General features: G+C 42.6%; 1 protein-coding gene across 3 annotated transcripts in view; it reads right to left on the bottom strand.

The window, feature by feature from the left end:
- CHCHD6 (coiled-coil-helix-coiled-coil-helix domain containing 6) overlaps positions 1-16243 on the bottom strand; it is a 717658-nt gene that overhangs the window by 6466 nt on the left and 694949 nt on the right. The window lies entirely within an intron of this gene.

The raw sequence follows: 16243 nt of genomic DNA, 5'->3' as shown, positions 1-16243 counted from the left end.
CTGTTTAAAGTGCTGCAGAGTCTACAAATAACTGATAATAAACATTGTTTTATTTCATCTGTGACTCTCTCTACAAAGTAAAACTGCACCTGGTGGGATGATGCAGAAAACAAGCTGTCTTACAGTGTCACGGATACGCTGATCTGTAGTAAATATAATAGTGATTGTGACTTAAAGGGACAGTTAACACCAGAATTTTTGTTGTTAAAAAACATAATTTATGCTTACCTGATAAATTCCTTTCTTCTGTAGTGTGATCAGTCCACGGGTCATCATTACTTCTGGGATATTACTCCTCCCCAACAGGAAGTGCAAGAGGATTCACCCAGCAGAGCTGCATATAGCTCCTCCCCTCTACGTCACTCCCAGTCATTCGACTAAGGACCAACGAGAAAGGAGAAACCAAGGGTGTAGTGGTGACTGGAGTATAATTTAAAAAATAACTGCCTGCCTTAAAAACAGGGCGGGCCGTGGACTGATCACACTACAGAAGAAAGGAATTTATCAGGTAAGCATAAATTATGTTTTCTTCTGTTAAGTGTGATCAGTCCACGGGTCATCATTACTTCTGGGATACCAATACCAAAGCAAAAGTACACGGATGACGGGAGGGATAGGCAGGCTCTTTATACAGAAGGAACCACTGCCTGAAGAACCTTTCTCCCAAAAATAGCCTCCGAGGAAGCAAAAGTGTCAAATTTGTAAAATTTGGAAAAAGTATGAAGCGAAGACCAAGTTGCAGCCTTGCAAATCTGTTCAACAGAGGCCTCATTCTTGAAGGCCCAAGTGGAAGCCACAGCTCTAGTAGAATGAGCTGTAATCCTTTCAGGAGGCTGCTGTCCAGCAGTCTCATAAGCTAAACGTATTATACTACGAAGCCAAAAGGAAAGAGAGGTAGCAGAAGCCTTTTGACCTCTCCTCTGACCAGAGTACACGACAAACAGAGAAGATGTTTGTCGAAATTCCTTAGTTGCCTGTAAGTAAAATTTTAGGGCACGAACTACGTCCAGATTGTGTAGTAGACGTTCCTTCTTCGAAGAAGGATTTGGGCACAAAGAAGGAACAACAATCTCTTGATTGATATTCCTGTTAGTGACTACTTTAGGTAAGAACCCAGGTTTAGTACGCAGAACTACCTTATCTGAATGAAAAATCAAATAAGGAGAATCACAATGTAAGGCTGATAACCCAGATACTCTTCGAGCCGAGGAAATAGCCATTAAAAATAGAACTTTCCAAGATAACAACTTTATATCAATGGAATGGAGGGGTTCAAACGGAACGCCCTGTAACACGTTAAGAACAAGGTTTAAACTCCATGGCGGAGCAACAGTTTTAAACACAGGCTTAATCCTCGCCAAAGCCTGACAAAAAGCCTGAACGTCTGGCACTTCTGACAGACGTTTGTGTAACAGAATAGACAGAGCTGAGATCTGTCCCTTTAATGAACTAGCGGATAAACCCTTTTCTAAACCTTCTTGTAGAAAAGACAATATCCTAGGAATCCTAACCTTACTCCAAGAGTAACCTTTGGATTCACACCAATATAGGTATTTACACCATATCTTATGGTAAATCTTTCTGGTAACAGGCTTCCTAGCCTGTATTAAGGTGTCAATAACTGACTCAGAAAACCCACGTCTTGATAAAATCAAACGTTCAATTTCCAAGCAGTCAGCTTCAGAGAAGTTAGATTTTGATGTTTGAAAGGACCCTGTATCAGGAGATCCTGTTTCAGAGGTAGAGACCAAGGTGGACAGGATGACATGTCCACCAGGTCTGCATACCAAGTCCTGCGTGGCCATGCAGGTGCTATTAGAATCACTGATGCCCTCTCCTGTTTGATTCTGGCAATCAATCGAGGAAGCATCGGGAAGGGTGGAAACACATAAGCCATCCTGAAGTCCCAAGGTGCTGTCAGGGCATCTATTAGGACTGCTCCTGGATCCCTGGATCTGGACCCATAACGAGGAAGCTTGGCGTTCTGTCGAGACGCCATGAGATCTATCTCTGGTTTGCCCCAACGTCGAAGTATTTGGGCAAAGACCTCCGGATGAAGTTCCCACTCCCCCGGATGAAAAGTCTGACGACTTAGGAAATCCGCCTCCCAGTTCTCCACTCCCGGGATGTGGATTGCTGACAGGTGGCAAGAGTGAGACTCTGCCCAGCGAATTATCTTTGATACTTCCATCATTGCTAGGGAGCTCCTTGTCCCTCCCTGATGGTTGATGTAAGCTACAGTCGTGATGTTGTCCGACTGAAACCTGATGAACCCCCCGAGTTGTCAACTGGGGCCAAGCCAGGAGGGCATTGAGAACTGCTCTCAATTCCAGAATGTTTATTGGCAGGAGACTCTCCTCCTGACTCCATTGTCCCTGAGCCTTCAGAGAATTCCAGACGGCACCCCAACCTAGAAGGCTGGCGTCTGTTGTTACAATTGTCCAGTCTGGTCTGCTGAATGTCATCCCCCTGGACAGATGTGGCCGAGAAAGCCACCATAGAAGAGAATTTCTGGTCTCTTGATCCAGATTCAGAGAAGGGGACAAGTCTGAGTAATCCCCATTCCACTGACTTAGCATGCATAGTTGCAGTGGTCTGAGGTGTAAGCGAGCAAATGGCACTATGTCCATTGCCGCTACCATTAAGCCGATTACCTCCATGCATTGAGCCACTGACGGGTATTGAATGGAATGAAGGGTGCGGCAAGCACTTTGAAGTCTTGTTAACCTGTCCTCTGTCAGGTAAATCTTCATTTCTACAGAATCTATAAGAGTCCCCAGGAAGGGAACTCTTGTGAGTGGAACGAGTGAACTTTTCTTTTCGTTCACCTTCCATCCATGTGACCTTAGAAAAGCCAGTACTAACTCTGTATGAGACTTGGCAGTTTGAAAGCTTGAAGCTTGTATCAGAATGTCGTCTAGGTACGGAGCTACCGAAATTCCCCGCGGTCTTAGTACCGCCAGAAGAGCACCTAGAACCTTTGTGAAGATTCTTGGAGCTGTAGCCAATCCGAATGGAAGAGCTACAAACTGGTAATGCCTGTCTAGAAAGGCAAACCTTAGATACCGGTAATGATCTTTGTGAATCGGTATGTGAAGGTAAGCATCCTTTAAATCCACTGTGGTCATGTACTGACCTTCTTGGATCATGGGTAAAATTGTCCGAATAGTCTCCATTTTGAATGATGGAACTCTTAGGAATTTGTTTAGGATCTTTAAATCCAGGATTGGTCTGAAAGTTCCCTCTTTTTTGGGAACCACAAACAGATTTGAGTAAAACCCTTGTCCCTGTTCCGACCGTGGAACTGGATGGATTACTCCCATTAACAATAGTTCTTGTATGCAGCGTAGAAACGCTTCTTTCTTTGTTTGGTTTGTTGACAACCTAGACAGATGAAATCTCTCTCTTGGAGGAGAGTATTTGAAGTCCAGAAGGTATCCCTGAGATATTATCTCTAGCGCCCAGGGATCCTGGACATCTCTTGCCCAAGCCTGGGCGAAGAGAGAAAGTCTGCCCCCCACTAGATCCGATCCCGGATCGGGGGCCCTCAATTCATGCTGTTTTAGGGGCAGCAGCAGGTTTCCTGGCCTGCTTGCCCTTGTTCCAGGACTGGTTAGGTCTCCAGCCTTGCCTGTAACGAGTACCAGATCCTTCTTGTTTTGGAGCAGTGGAAGTTGATGCTGCTCCTGCTTTGAAATTCCGAAAGGAACGAAAATTAGACTGTCTAGCCTTAGGTTTGGCTTTGTCTTGAGGCAGGGCGTGGCCCTTACCTCCTGTAATGTCAGCGATAATTTCTTTCAAACCGGGCCCAAATAAGGTCTGTCCCTTGAAAGGTATATTAAGTAATTTGGACTTAGAAGTTACATCAGCTGACCAGGATTTTAGCCACAGTGCTCTGCGCGCCTGAATGGCGAATCCGGAATTCTTAGCCGTAAGTTTAGTTAAATGTACTACGGCTTCCGAAATGAATGAATTAGCTAGCTTAAGTATTCTAAGCCTGTCCGAAATGTCGTCCAGCGTAGCTGAACTAAGGTTCTCTTCTAGAGACTCAATCCAGAATGCCGCTGCAGCCGTGACCGGCGCAATGCATGCAAGGGGTTGCAATATAAAACCTTGTTGAACAAACATTTTCTTAAGGTAACCCTCTAACTTTTTATCCATTGGATCTGAAAAGGCACAGCTATCCTCTACCGGGATAGTGGTACGCTTAGCTAAAGTAGAAACTGCTCCCTCCACCTTAGGGACCGTTTGCCATAAGTCCCGTGTGGCGGTGTCTATTGGAAACATCTTTCTAAATATCGGAGGGGGTGAGAACGGCACACCGGGTCTATCCCACTCCTTAGTAATAATTTCAGTTAGTCTCTTAGGTATAGGAAAAACGTCAGTACTTGTTGGTACAGCAAAATATTTATCCAACCTACACATTTTCTCTGGTATTGCAACTGTGTTACAATCATTCAGGGCCGCTAACACCTCCCCTAGTAATACACGGAGGTTTTCCAGCTTAAATTTAAAATTTGAAATATCTGAATCCAATCTGTTTGGATCAGAACCGTCAGCCGCAGAATGAAGCTCTCCGTCCTCATGTTCTGCAAGTTGTGACGCAGTATCTGACATGGCCCTAGCATTATCAGCGCACTCTGTTCTCACCCCAGAGTGATCACGCTTGCCTCTTAGTTCTGGTAATTTAGCCAAAACCTCAGTCATAACAGTAGCCATATCTTGTAATGTTATTTGTAATGCCCGCCCAGATGTACTGGGCGCCACCATATCGCGCACCTCCCGAGCGGGAGATGCAGGTACTGTCACGTGAGGCGAGTTAGTCGGCATAACTCTCCCCTCGTTGTTTGGTGGAATTTGTTCAATTTGTACAGATTGACTTTTATTTAAAGTAGCATCAATACAGTTAGTACATAAATTTCTATTGGGCTCCACTTTGGCGTTGGCACAAATAGTACAGGTCTCATCCTCTGAATCAGACATGTTTAACACACTAGCAAATAAACTTGCAACTTGGAAATATTATTCAAGTAAAACACAATGAAAAAAACGTACTGTGCTTTAAGAAGCACTGAAAGATATATAACAGTTGAAATCAATAAACTTTGAAAAACAAAACACAATTTAGCAAAGGTTTGTTCCCATTAGCAAAGAAAAACTAACCCTGATGGCATAAAAAAGTTAAAGAATAAACGTTTTTTATCACAGTCAATTATAATCTCACAGCTCTGTTAGATTACTTCCCTCAAACAAGCTTTGAAGACCCCTGAGTTCTGTAGAGATAAACCGGAACATGCAGGAAAAAACAATGAGCTTCTGACTGAAATTTTTGATGCGTAGCAAAAGCGCCAAAAAAAGGTCCCTCCCCCTCACACACAACAGTGAGAGAGATCAGTAAACTGTCATAATTAGACCAAGCAACTGCCAAGTGGAAAAATAGTGCCCAAACATTTTATTCACCCAGTACCTCAGAAAATGAAAACGATTTTACATTCCAGCAAAAACGTTTAACATAAATTAAGAGTTATTAAAAAACCTGTTGCTTTGCAATTAGGCTAAAGTCTCATATACACAGTGTAATTCCAGTGAAATACCATTCCCCAGAATACTGAAATGTTAAATATACATACATGATATTATGTCGGTATGGCAGGATTTTCTCATTAATTCCATTGTCAGAAAATAAAAACTGCTACATACCTCTTTGCAGATTAAACTGCCCGCTGTCCCCTGATCTGAAGTTTACCTCTCCTCAGATGGCCGAGAAACAGCAATATGATCTTAACAACTCCGGCTAAAATCATAGTAAAAACTCTGGTAGATTCTTCTTCAAACTTCACCAGAGAAGGAATAACACACTCCGGTGCTATTAAAAAATAACAAACTTTTGATTGAAGAAATAAAACTAAATAAAATCACCATAGTCCTCTCACACATCCTATCTAGTCGTTGGGTGCAAGAGAATGACTGGGAGTGACGTAGAGGGGAGGAGCTATATGCAGCTCTGCTGGGTGAATCCTCTTGCACTTCCTGTTGGGGAGGAGTAATATCCCAGAAGTAATGATGACCCGTGGACTGATCACACTTAACAGAAGAAAAGACAGATAATCCCTTTATTACCCATTCCCCAGTTTTTCATAACTAAAACTGTTATAGAAATACACTTTTTACCTCTGTGATTACCTTGTATCTAAGCCTCTGCAAACTGCCCCCTTTTTCAGTTCTTTTGGCAGACTTGCATTTTTGCATAAGTGCTGACTCCAGGGTAACTTCACATGCATGAGCTCAATGTTATCTATATGAAACACATGAACTAATGCCCTCTAGTGGTCAAGATGTATTCAGATTATAGGCAATCTATGCCTATAAACCTCCTAGGTTTAGCTTTCAACTAAGAATACCAAGAGAACAAAACAAAATTGGTGATAAAATTAAATTGGAAAGTTGTTTAAAATTGCATGCCCTATTTAAATCATGAGATTTGTTTGGACTTGACTGTCCCTTTTAAGTGATTTATATGTAGGGCCGGTCACTGATGGTGTGATTGGCTGGGCTGACATTACATTATACTCATACTTATGCTAAACATAACTCATCAGAAATATAAACCACAAATTAGATCTGTTGATGTTTATACCACTCATATACACATACCTTAGAACACATACACGTGCTTAATTACCTAATGAGAATGTGCAGCTACTTTTTAATAACAAATTACTGACATCTTTTTTTTGCTTTGTGGTGCTGAGGGCCAGATGTGGCCCTCGATGTAGCTTGGACAACCCTGGTCTAGGGGCTATTAAAAAGCTTAAAAATCTTTTTTACAGTGACAAATTGTCCCAAAGCGCTGCAGTTGTTCCTACTTGTTCAAATCTTCACCCCGTACCGTTTTGTTGTGAATTATTGCACTGGCACCTGCCACCTGTACAGCAAAACTCACCTGGAATCCTCTGCAGTCCCTGTACATTTATAAACTCTTTACCCTCTGTCATTAGTAAAGGCCCAATTCATTTTGCACTTCTCTCGCTCTTCCCTCCTGGTGTTTGCAGGATCCCTCTTTTGTTACCAGCAGCTGCATTAAGTTTACATGCTATCTATCATCTATCCCTCTATCCATCTATCTATCTATCTATCTATCTATCTATCTATCTATCTATATCTATTTGTATCTATCTATCTATCTATCTATCTGTATCTATCTATCTATCTGTATCTATCTATCTCTGTATCTATCTATCTATCTGTATCTATCTATCTATCTATCTATCTGTATCTATCTATCTATCTGTATCTATCTATCTATCTATCTATCTACACACACTATAAATACATAACATTTTCACAGTCAAACATCACTCATCTAACAGACACAAGCTTCTGGGATCACCATGACAACCAGCAAGGTCTTGCAATGTTGCTGGGTGCTAAGCTCTTTACAGACAATATGTGTTGTGTATCCTTCTAAACACTAACTTAAAGGGACAGTATACACTAATTGTCATATAACTGCATGTAATAGACACCACTATAAAGAATAATATGCACATATACTGATCTAATAATCCAGTATAAAACCTTTTAAAAACATACTTAGAAGCTTCCATTTTAGTACTGTTGATGAGGTTAGAGGGGACACCCAGTGAAAGGGGCTGATAGCAGAACCTCCCCCCTCACCTGCATATGAAAAGACCCATTATATAAACAGAAGCAGTCTGAAGTCTGTATTCATCAGTATACATCTAAAACGTTGGGGGTTGGTTAGAGGTCTGAAAATCAGCACAATGCTATTTAACAATAAGCAAAACAATAATTTTTTACAAAAACACCCCTGATGTGCTATATAAATGTGTCATCTACAAACCATTTATGCATAGAAAAAATCTAGTGTACAATGTTTAATAGTTGTGCAGTTATGAGTGGGATATGCCTTCGGTTCCGGCATAGTTTACTGGTTAAGTGCTTGTTTAACCCTTCACATGAAATAAATACTTTTGCAGCGCAATATTGAGCTCTTTATTTCCTTTTACAGATAAGAGACCGTCCTCCCCTATGTCACCCACATACGCTGGCAGTTAAGGGTACTGGGCACAGCGAGGCACTATTCCTGTGGTGGCAGTGTCTTGTTTCAGTACAAGAACCAGTAAGACTGATAAGTAAGTACAGAAGAAGTCTTCTGGCTGCAAAACTGCTTTGCTAGAGTTTTCATAGAGTCCTTGCATGTCCGGCACAAAATCTTTATCAGCCGTATGAATTACTGTGTAGTAAATTTTCCATTATAAATGAGTTTTCAAATCATTATAATTCAATTGCAATAATGTATTTGGTTTGAACATTTCTAAATGAAGTCATAAACCCTAAGGGTATCTACAAAAGGGGGCGCCAGAAAAAGCACTATAAGTAAAATTGAAAATTAATAATGTTGATGAATAAACTGCTCAGGCTACTCCAAGTCTCACCGGATAGGTACCAACATAATAGATCTAGAAGATACAAGAACTAAAGGGGCGCTGCTCCACATCTCACCGGATAGGTACAGACATATCTAGAAGATACAAGAACTAAAGGGGCGCTGCTCCACTTCTCACCGGATAGGTACCGACAGATCTAGAAGATACAAGAACTAAATGGGCGCTGCTCCACTTCTCACCAGATAGGTACTAACATAACAGATCTAGAAGATACAAGAACTAAAGGGGTGCTGCTCCACTTCTCACCGGATAGGTACCGACATAACAGATCTAGAAGATGCAAGAACTAAAGGGGCGCTGCTCCACTTCTCACCGGATAGGTACTAACATAACAGATCTAGAAGATACAAGAACTAAAGGGGCGCTGCTCCACTTCTCACCGGATAGGTACTAACATAACAGATCTAGAAGATACAAGAACTAAAGGGGTGCTGCTCCACTTCTCACCGGATAGGTACCGACATAACAGATCTAGAAGATGCAAGAACTAAAGGGGCGCTGCTCCACTTCTCACCGGATAGGTACTAACATAACAGATCTAGAAGATACAAGAAATAAAGGGGAGCTGCTCCACTTCTCACCGGATAGGTACCAACATAACATATCTAGAAGATACAAGAACTAAAGGGGAGCTGCTCCACTTCTCACCGGATAGGTACTAACATATCAGATCTAGAAGATACAAGAACTAAAGGGGCGCTGCTCCACTTCTCACCGGATAGGTACAGACATAACAGATCTAGAAGATACAAGAACTAAAGGGGCGCTGCTCCACTTCTCACCGGATAGGTACTAACATAACAGATCTAGAAGATACAAGAACTAAAGGGGCGCTGCTCCACTTCTCACCAGATAGGTACCGACATAACAGATCTAGAAGATACAAGAACTAAAGGGGCGCTGCTCCACTTCTCACCGGATAGGTACCGACATAACAGATCTAGAAAATACAAGAACTAAAGGGGAGCTGCTCCACTTCTCACCGGATAGGTACCGACAGATCTAGAAGATACAAGAACTAAAGGGGCGCTGCTCCACTTCTCACCGGATAGGTACCGACATAACAGATCTAGAAGATACAAGAACTAAAGGGGCGCTGCTCCACTTCTCACCGGATAGGTACTAACATAACAGATCTAGAAGATACAAGAACTAAAGGGGCGCTGCTCCACTTCTCACCGGATAGGTACCGACATAACAGATCTAGAAGATACAAGAACTAAAGGGGTGCTGCTCCACTTCTCACCGGATAGGTACCGACATAACAGATCTAGAAGATGCAAGAACTAAAGGGGCGCTGCTCCACTTCTCACCGGATAGGTACTAACATAACAGATCTAGAAGATACAAGAAATAAAGGGGAGCTGCTCCACTTCTCACCGGATAGGTACCAACATAACATATCTAGAAGATACAAGAACTAAAGGGGAGCTGCTCCACTTCTCACCGGATAGGTACTAACATATCAGATCTAGAAGATACAAGAACTAAAGGGGCGCTGCTCCACTTCTCACCGGATAGGTACCGACATAACAGATCTAGAAGATACAAGAACTAAAGGGGCGCTGCTCCACTTCTCACCGGATAGGTACTAACATAACAGATCTAGAAGATACAAGAACTAAAGGGGCGCTGCTCCACTTCTCACCGGATAGGTACTAACATAACAGATCTAGAAGATACAAGAACTAAAGGGGCGCTGCTCCACTTCTCACCAGATAGGTACAGACATAACAGATCTAGAAGACACAAGAACTAAAGGGGCGCTGCTCCACTTCTCACCGGATAGGTACCGACATAACAGATCTAGAAAATACAAGAACTAAAGGGGAGCTGCTCCACTTCTCACCGGATAGGTACCGACAGATCTAGAAGATACAAGAACTAAAGGGGCGCTGCTCCACTTCTCACCGGATAGGTACTAACATAACAGATCTAGAAGATACAAGAACTAAAGGGGAGCTGCTCCACTTCTCACCGGATAGGTACCGACAGATCTAGAAGATACAAGAACTAAAGGGGCGCTGCTCCACTTCTCACCGGATAGGTACCGACATAACAGATCTAGAAAATACAAGAACTAAAGGGGAGCTGCTCCACTTCTCACCGGATAGGTACCGACATAACAGATCTAGAAAATACAAGAACTAAAGGGGAGCTGCTCCACTTCTCACCGGATAGGTACCGACAGATCTAGAAGATACAAGAACTAAAGGGGCGCTACTCCACTTCTCACCGGATAGGTACTAACATAACAGATCTAGAAGATACAAGAACTAAAGGGGCGCTGCTCCACTTCTCACCGGATAGGTACTAACATAACAGATCTAGAAGATACAAGAACTAAAGGGGCGCTGCTCTACTTCTCACCGGATAGGTACCGACATAACAGATCTAGAAAATACAAGAACTAAAGGGGAGCTGCTCCACTTCTCACCGGATAGGTACCGACAGATCTAGAAGATACAAAAACTAAAGGGGCGCTGCTCCACTTCTCACCGGATAGGTACTAACATAACAGATCTAGAAGATACAAGAACTAAAGGGGCGCTCCTCTACTTCTCACCGGATAGGTACTAACATAACAGATCTAGAAGATACAAGAACTAAAAGGGCGCTGCTCCACTTCTCACCGGATAGGTACCAACATAACAGATCTAGAAGATACAAGAACTAAAAGGGCGCTGCTCCACTTCTCACCAGATAGGTACACACAGATCTAGAAGATCATGTGTGTCTGCTGATAACCTTCAAGTTGTAAGGTTATGTGTGTCTGCTGAAAACCTCCCAGTTATATGGTCATGTGTGTATGCTGATAACCTCACAGTTGTAAGATCATGTGTGTCTGCTAATAACCTCCCAGTTATATGGTCATGTGTGTATGCTGATAACCTCACAGTTGTAAGATCATGTGTGTCTGCTAATAACCTCCCAGTTGTAAGGTCATACAGTACATGCTAGTATCTTATTACATGTGTGCATAAGTATGTGTTTGTGTAAGCATTTACACATGTGTATATTTATATATATATATATGTGTGTGTGTGTGTGTGTGTCTTTGTGAGCATGGGTGCATGCCTGTATGTGTGTGTGTATGTATGTATGTGCACATGTGTATGTATGTTTGTGTATGTATGCAGGTGTATGTATGTTTGTGAGCATGTGCGTATAAGTATGTGTTTGTGTGTCTGCTAATAATCTCCCAGTTGTAAGGTCATACAGTACATGCTAGTATCTTATTACATGTGTGCATAAGTATGTGTTTGTGTAATCATTTACACATGTATATATATATATATATATATATATATATATATATATATATATATATATATATATATATATACAGGGAGTGCAGAATTATTAGGCAAGTTGTATTTTTGAGGATTAATTTTATTATTGAACAACAACCATGTTCTCAATGAACCCAAAAAACTCATTAATATCAAAGCTGAATAGTTTTGGAAGTAGTTTTTAGTTTGTTTTTAGTTATAGCTATTTTAGGGGGATATCTGTGTGTGCAGGTGACTATTACTGTGCATAATTATTAGGCAACTTAACAAAAAACAAATATATACCCATTTCAATTATTTATTTTTACCAGTGAAACCAATATAACATCTCAACATTCACAAATATACATTTCTGACATTCAAAAACAAAACAAAAACAAATCAGTGACCAATATAGCCACCTTTCTTTGCAAGGACACTCAAAAGCCTGCCATCCATGGATTCTGTCAGTGTTTTGATCTGTTCACCATCAACATTGCGTGCAGCAGCAACCACAGCCTCACAGACACTGTTCAGAGAGGTGTACTGTTTTCCCTCCTTGTAAATCTCACATTTGATGATGGACCACAGGTTCTCAATGGGGTTCAGATCAGGTGAACAAGGAGGCCATGTCATTAGATTTTCTTCTTTTATACCCTTTCTTGCCAGCCACGCTGTGGAGTACTTGGACGCGTGTGATGTTGCATTTTCCTGCATGAAAATCATGTTTTTCTTGAAGGATGCAGACTTCTTCCTGTACTACTGCTTGAAGAAGGTGTCTTCCAGAAACTGGCAGTAGGACTGGGAGTTGAGCTTGACTCCATCCTCAACCCGAAAAGGCCCCACAAGCTCATCTTTGATGATACCAGCCCAAACCAGTCGGACTGGAGCTCTCTGCCCTTTACCAATCCAGCCACGGGCCCATCCATCTGGCCCATCAAGACTCACTCTCATTTCATCAGTCCATAAAACCTTAGAAAAATCAGTCTTGAGATATTTCTTGGCCCAGTCTTGACGTTTCAGCTTGTGTGTCTTGTTCAGTGGTGGTCGTCTTTCAGCCTTTCTTACCTTGGCCATGTCTCTGAGTATTGCACACCTTGTGCTTTTGGGCACTCCAGTGATGTTGCAGCTCTGAAATATGGCCAAACTGGTGGCAAGTGGCATCTTGGCAGCTGCACGCTTGACTTTTCTCAGATCATGGGCAGTTATTTTGCGCCTTGGTTTTTCCACACGCTTCTTGCGACCCTGTTGACTATTTTGAATGAAATGCTTGATTGTTCGATGATCACGCTTCAGAAGTTTTTCAATTTTAAGAGTGCTGCATCCCTCTGCAAGATATCTCACTATTTTTGACTTTTCTGAGCCTGTCAAGTCCTTCTTTTGACCCATTTTGCCAAAGGAAAGGAAGTTGCCTAATAATTATGCACACCTGATATAGGGTGTTGATGTCATTAGACCACACCCCTTCTCATTACAGAGATGCACATCACCTAATATGCTTAATTGGTAGTAGGCTTTCGAGCCTATACAGCTTGGAGTAAGACAACATGCATAAAGAGGATGATGTGGTCAAAAACATAATTTATGCTTACCTGATAAATTCCTTTCTTCTGTTGTGTGATCAGTCCACGGGTCATCATTACTTCTGGGATATAACTCCTCCCCAACAGGAAATGCAAGAGGATTCACCCAGCAGAGCTGCATATAGCTCCTCCCCTCTACGTCAGTCCCAGTCATTCGACCAAGAAACAACGAGAAAGGAGTAACCAAGGGTGAAGTGGTGACTGGAGTATAATTTAAAAGATATTTACCTGCCTTAAAACAGGGCGGGCCGTGGACTGATCACACAACAGAAGAAAGGAATTTATCAGGTAAGCATAAATTATGTTTTCTTCTGTTATGTGTGATCAGTCCACGGGTCATCATTACTTCTGGGATACCAATACCAAAGCAAAAGTACACGGATGACGGGAGGGATAGGCAGGCTCATTATACAGAAGGAACCACTGCCTGAAGAACCTTTCTCCCAAAAATAGCCTCCGAAGAAGCAAAAGTGTCAAATTTGTAAAATTTGGAAAAAGTATGAAGCGAAGACCAAGTTGCAGCCTTGCAAATCTGTTCAACAGAGGCCTCATTCTTAAAGGCCCAAGTGGAAGCCACAGCTCTAGTGGAGTGAGCTGTAATTCTTTCAGGAGGCTGCTGTCCAGCAGTCTCATAGGCTAAACGTATTATGCTACGAAGCCAAAAAGAGAGAGAGGTAGCAGAAGCTTTTTGACCTCTCCTCTGTCCAGAGTAAACGACAAACAAGGAAGAAGTTTGGCGAAAATCTTTAGTTGCCTGCAAGTAGAACTTGAGGGCACGAACTACATCCAGATTGTGTAAAAGACGTTCCTTCTTTGAAGAAGGATTTGGACACAAGGATGGGACAACAATCTCTTGATTGATGTTCCTGTTAGTGACTACCTTAGGTAAGAACCCAGGTTTAGTACGCAGAACTACCTTGTCTGAGTGAAAAATCAGATAAGGGGAATCACAATGTAAGGCTGATAACTCAGAGACTCTTCGAGCCGAGGAAATAGCCATTAAAAACAGAACTTTCCAAGATAACATTTTTATATCAATGGAATGAAGGGGTTCAAACGGAACACCCTGTAAAACGTTAAGAACTAAGTTTAAACTCCATGGTGGAGCAACAGCTTTAAACACAGGCTTGATCCTAGCTAAAGCCTGACAAAAGGACTGGACGTCTGGATTTTCTGACAGACGTCTGTGTAACAAGATGGACAGAGCTGAAATCTGTCCCTTTAATGAACTAGCTGATAAACCCTTTTCTAAACCTTCTTGTAGAAAAGACAATATCCTAGCGATCCTAACCTTACTCCAGGAGTAACCTTTGGATTCGCACCAGTATAGGTATTTCCGCCATATTTTATGGTAAATCCTTCTGGTAACAGGCTTCCTAGCCTGAATCAGGGTATCAATAACCGACTCAGAAAAACCACGTTTTGATAAAATCAAGCGTTCAATTTCCAAGCAGTCAGCTTCAGAGAAGTTAGATTTTGATGTTTGAATGGACCCTGTATCAGAAGGTCCTGTCTTAGAGGTAGAGACCAAGGCGGACAGGATGACATGTCCACTAGATCTGCATACCAAGTCCTGCGTGGACAAGCAGGTGCTATTAGAATTACTGATGCTCTCTCCTGTTCGATTTTGGCAATCAATCGAGGAAGCAGCGGGAAGGGTGGAAACACATAAGCCATCCTGAAGTTCCAAGGTGCTGTCAAAGCATCTATCAGAACTGCTCCCGGATCCCTGGATCTGGACCCGTAGCGAGGAAGTTTGGCGTTCTGGCGAGACGCCATGAGATCTATCTCTGGTTTGCCCCAACGTCGAAGTATTTGGGCAAAGACCTCCGGATGAAGTTCCCACTCCCCCGGATGAAGAGTCTGGCGACTCAAGAAATCCGCCTCCCAGTTCTCCACTCCCGGGATGTGGATTGCTGACAGGTGGCAAGAGTGAGACTCTGCCCAGCGAATTATCTTTGATACTTCCATCATTGCTAGGGAGCTTCTTGTCCCTCCCTGATGGTTGATGTAAGCTACAGTCGTGATGTTGTCCGACTGAAACCTGATGAACCCCCGAGTTATTAACTGGGGCCAAGCCAGAAGGGCATTGAGAACTGCTCTCAATTCCAGAATGTTTATTGGAAGGAGACTCTCCTCCTGATTCCATAGTCCCTGAGCCTTCAGAGAATTCCAGACAGCGCCCCAACCTAGTAGGCTGGCGTCTGTTGTTACAATTGTCCAGTCTGGCCTGCTGAATGGCATTCCCCTGGACAGGTGTGGCCGATGAAGCCACCATAGAAGAGAATTTCTGGTCTCTTGATTCAGATTCAGAGTAGGGGACAAATCTGAGTAATCCCCATTCCACTGACTTAGCATGCATAATTGCAGCGGTCTGAGGTGTAGGCGTGCAAAAGGTACTATGTCCATTGCCGCTACCATTAAGCCGATCACCTCCATGCATTGAGCTACTGACGGGTGTTGAATGGAATGAAGGACGCGGCATGCATTTTGAAGTTTTGTTAACCTGTCTTCTGTCAGGTAAATCTTCATTTCTACAGAATCTATAAGAGTCCCCAAGAATGGAACTCTTGTGAGAGGAAAGAGAGAACTCTTCTTTTCGTTCACTTTCCATCCATGCGACCTTAGAAATGCCAGAACTAACTCTGTATGAGACTTGGCATTTTGAAAGCTTGAAGCTTGTATTAGAATGTCGTCTAGGTACGGAGCTACCGAAATCCCTCGCGGTCTTAGTACCGCTAGAAGGGCACCCAGAACCTTTGTGAAGATTCTTGGAGCCGTAGCCAATCCGAATGGAAGAGCTACAAACTGGTAGTGCCTGTCTAAGAAGGCAAACCTTAGATACCGGTGATGATCTTTGTGGATCGGTATGTGAAGGTAAGCATCCTTTAAATCCACTGTGGTCATGTACTGACCC

Source organism: Bombina bombina, chromosome 7 (genome assembly GCF_027579735.1).
Source record: "Bombina bombina isolate aBomBom1 chromosome 7, aBomBom1.pri, whole genome shotgun sequence".
NCBI lineage: Eukaryota > Metazoa > Chordata > Amphibia > Anura > Bombinatoridae > Bombina > Bombina bombina.
Note: the sequence above shows the minus strand (reverse complement) of the source record. Positions and strands in the feature narration are given on the sequence as shown.